Source organism: Orycteropus afer, unplaced genomic scaffold (assembly GCF_000298275.1).
Source record: "Orycteropus afer afer isolate SDZICR_OR568_19922 unplaced genomic scaffold, OryAfe1.0 scaffold00147, whole genome shotgun sequence".
Lineage (NCBI taxonomy): Eukaryota > Metazoa > Chordata > Mammalia > Tubulidentata > Orycteropodidae > Orycteropus > Orycteropus afer.
The window spans coordinates 7,974,543-7,979,118 of NW_006921734.1; positions in this window are offsets into that span (position 1 = coordinate 7,974,543).

Below are 4,576 nucleotides of genomic sequence, written 5' to 3' on the forward strand. Positions count from 1 at the left end.
TAACCATTCTGTCACCAGGGCATCTTTCCATACTTACATAATTTCATCAGATACTTTACCTCCCCAGTACTCTTTTTTGTGCTACCATTACTGAGACATCAGTTTAGTGTAGTTTAGTGTTTAAGGCACTTGACTGCTAACCAGAAGGCTGGCGGTTCAAACCTACCAGCCGCTCCTCGGAAGGAAGGTTGGGCAATCTACTTCCTTAGTGATACCACCTTGGAAACCCAAGGAGGGGTTGCTATGAGTTGGGCCTGACTCGATGCCACATAACAACAAACAACAAATGTCATTACTTGCTCTTACTCGTTTTGATCCCCAACCTAGACACACTCCCCAGAGCTTAGGTCTACAGGAAGCATCACTACTCATCTGGTCCAGAGAAAACAGTTAACAGAAGACACATTTTAGGTAGTTTGAAACTAATTTTTAAGATGGTATTCATATGCACTCTAGACCTAAGCTAAAAAACAAATAAGCAAACAAACAAAAAACCATTGCCATCTAGTCAGTTCTGACTCAGCCTTGCCCTAATCATCTATTTGGGTTGAAACACTACCATTTCATGGTACCATGATTTCTCCATACTACCATCTCAGTAGCTGGCTAGTACCTGGAGGATTTATAGGCTGCTGAAGTGTATTGGTAGTCCAGGATGATGATTATGATGATAGTATAATAATAAAACAATAGCTAATATTTTTGAGTGTTTACTCTTTGACCATGGGTCAGTTATTGTTCTAAACATTTTCCATGGATTATCATTTAATCCTCTCAAAAACACTGGTATGTATTACTAATAACACAAAACGTACACCTACTGTTACTGTTACTGGGAGACACTATTCATCTGTTCTTCCAGCATAACCTTCCCATAAAAACAACAAAGATAAAAATTAGAGATTGGGTCTTTCATCTTTGCAGGATTCACCAACCTTATGAAGTTCTCACCATAATCACTCTCTTCCATGGTGTTATCTAGTGTTGCTGCTGTAAGAGAAACATTGCAAGTGGGGGGCTTTGATAAATAGAAATTTATTTTCTCACAGATTAGGAGGCTTGAAGTCTGAATTCATGGCCCCAGCTCTTGGGGAAGGCTTTCTCTTTCTGTTAGCTCTGGAGGAAAGGTGCTTGTCTCTTTTCAGCTTCTTCATGGGTTCCTTGGTTTCCCTTCGGTTTGTGTTTGCTTCTCTCTGCCTATCTGCTCTTTTTATATCTCAAAAGTGACTAGGTTAAAACACACTCTACACTGACATGGTCTCATTAACATAACAAAGTCCTTTTCCCAAATGGGATTACATCTACCAGTGTAGGAGTTTAGGATTTTATATTTGAAGATGCAATTCAATCTCTAATACATGGTGATTTATCCCATTTCTCACCAAATTTCTTGCTTCACTTGACCAGCTACTACCCTGCAGTCTACCTCACACTATATATTATCTAACTGGCTTGGTCAATTTGAGATGGGAAACTTAGAACAGAGTTGAAAAGCTTTAGATTGCTTTTGACACCAAAGTCAGTTCTAGTACTTAGTGTATTTGGAAGAGGGCTTGGAGGTTGAAATAGAGAGCATGTGAATATGCATTCATCTCAAGAGTAGCCTGGGACTTACTACAATTTCCCCTTGGGTTAATCAAGGAAATCCTGATCCCACCCCACCTTGGAAAAGATTGTGTCTGTTATGACTTGGGACCTTTAAACTTGGCTGAGCAGTCCATGCTGCACACCCTGGCCTGTTTATATACGCAAAACAATTAACAACCATTCCAGACCTCTCCTTATGATCCATGGGTCAGTTATCTTCTTCTCCCCAGTGTTTGCATCCTTCCTGGATCCTTACACTGGTTTTAATATCTATTTTCCGGCTTTAATTTGGGATTCACTTTGGCTTCTTGGAATTTGGTTTTCTGTTCTTTTGATTGTTAGCATTCTTTGTAGTGTCTTGAGCAATCCATTACTGTAGCTTTGGGGGGAAGGGATGATTCAAACAACTGGAAAGTTAACTACATTCCAGGAGGTAGATGAGTTGACTTTTGGCTTTATTAATGATCAGGAAAAAAAAAAAAAAAAAAGCTGACACATTGTTTAACTAAAAGATACAATTCCAAATGTTTGTAATTTCAGAGGGAGTCACATGACAATCTCAAAACAATGGCATGATGATGACATGATGGCTACTGTCAGGAACTGATTGTTAAACATGACAATCAGTCCTGGAGATCTAATGCAAAGAGTTTGATAAAGTTTGATTATAGATGTGTAGTCTTAGCCTAACTATAAAACCTGAATAATAGGCGTGGTCCCTAAGCAATGAGTTTGAATCTATGTGAAAGGTTAACTCTGAGCTTTTAGAATTAATTAGTTCAGCCATTTTTATTTTAGGTCAGATGCCTCTTTTTGATTTTATATCCCATATCATTAACAAGGAGTTCTGGTGGTGTAGTGGTTAAGGCATTTGACTGCTAACCACAATGGTCCCTGGTCTGAACCCACCAGCCACTCTGTGGAAGAAAGACAGGATTGATCTGCGCCCATAAAGATTTACAACCTTGGAAACCTATTGGGATTTGCTGTGAGTCAGAATTAACTCCATGACAGTGAGCTTTTTTTTTTTTAAATAACCTTCCTTGGGATTTGTAAGCTTCAGACCCTGAGGTTTCCATGGATCTCCATTTGAATGACATATGACTTCAATAAATGTCTTTAATTACCTTTAGCAGGTTTAGAGACTTTTTTTCTCTAACAGGCTGGAGGAGCTGAAAAACTAGAGTCAGGCACCGACAGGTGGCCCTTTGAGCGCCCCTGCTTTCTCAGACCCCTTAGGTTCTCTCTGAAGATGAGTTGCTCCCAAACTGAACCTTGAGCATCTAGGTGCAGTTCATTGGGGATTTATGGAGGCTATTCTCCATTCACTTTCCCGTTTGTGGGTGAATGTATGGCTCAAAGTTCGTGTATTCAACTGTGGTTGGGATGCTACATGCTTGCCACCTACTGTGTTCATGCTTATCCTTTTTTGTTTTCTGTTTGCCTATTTTCTAAACCGTAGTCTGTTGTTGTTGTGTCCTTGAGTCGGCCCCAACTCATAGCAACCCCTCCTTGGGTTGCAGAGGCAGTATCACTATGGAAGTAAATTGCCTGACCTTCCTTCCAAGGAGTGGCTGGTGGGTTTGAACCGCCAGCCTGGTTAGCAGTCAAATGCTTTAGGCACTATGCTACCAGAGCTCCTAATCTGTAGTCTAAAGGTTGCTTTTTTTGTTTTGTTTTGTTTTCTGTTTGCAGATGGAACATTTTGAAATTTGAGCATGACAAGTCTGCCATTTAGTGGACAAAAAGTATAACACCCCTGCGTAAACCTCCTTTTTTTTTTTTTTTCTCTAGGGGCACATTACTCTTAGGGCACTTTTTGGTTGCCAGAACACACAGGTCTTCAAAAGATTTTCTGTTTTTACTTTAGCAAACGTTTTGTTTTCTTTTTCTTTCTATTCTCTTGCAAATGTTTTGGTCTAGAATGCCAGCTTTAAAATCTCCAATTTTTTAGTAAACTTTCACCCAAATCACAATAAAAAGTTAAAAAAAAAATGTTTCCAGCTTAAAAAATAAGCAAAATAAAATTTCCAATTTGCAGAAGGAGGCCTCAGAAAATACTTGCTCTGTTTTGGATGCAAGTGTTACTTGTTCACGTTTGGGACAAGTGTTCTCAGACTGGATCCAAAGGAGATCTCTGGTAATTTTAAGATTGGTCAACCTGACTGGAACAGCTTGGAATTACGTAGCGACTTGTGTGTGTTCTGTGTGTTGCCTTCTTTTGTGTTGATCATAACAAAATGGGTAGTCATAAGGTAAAACGCAGGCAGAGACTCTTTACGTCTGTTGTTTGAACTGGCTTCAAGGACCTGATGAGTGTGTGATTCTCGCCCAAGATGGCACCAACTTGGATGAAATTTATGGTAGGATGTCTAGAAAAGTGGATGAGAATCTGTTGTGAGGACTTTGGTTTTGATCTTGAGAGAGCATTTGCTCTGGGTTTTCTTTTTTCCCTATGTGCGTCTCCATGAAGTGGCTGTACACCTCAGTTCCAAATAAAACTGCTTCTTGTTACTGTCTTATAAATTAGGCTTTCCACAGCTACTCTGAGAAACTAATATAAATTGGTTCATTTGAAAAGTACACTGAAAAAGATAAATTATCTATGTAATTGGTATAAGAAGGGTTTTTAATTATCAAAAAGTTACTCCACAGGATTCTGTAAAGCATATAAAAGAATAAAATTATGAAAACGTAAAATAATTCCTACCTCTGGATGGTATTATTAAATTAGATTAGATTATTTCTTCAAGGAACTCACTCTAATTGGTTTAATGATAAATAAGTGCTTATTTAAACTCAACCTCAAACTCATGGCCATCCAGTCAGTTCCAACTCATATGAGCTCTCCTTGGGTTTCTGAGGTGGAATCCTACGAAAGTAAATTGCCCAGTCTTCCTTCCGAGGAGTGGCTGGTGGGTTTGAACCACCAGCCTTCTGGTTAGCAGTCAAATGCCTTAGGCACTATGCCAACAGAACTCCCTTATTT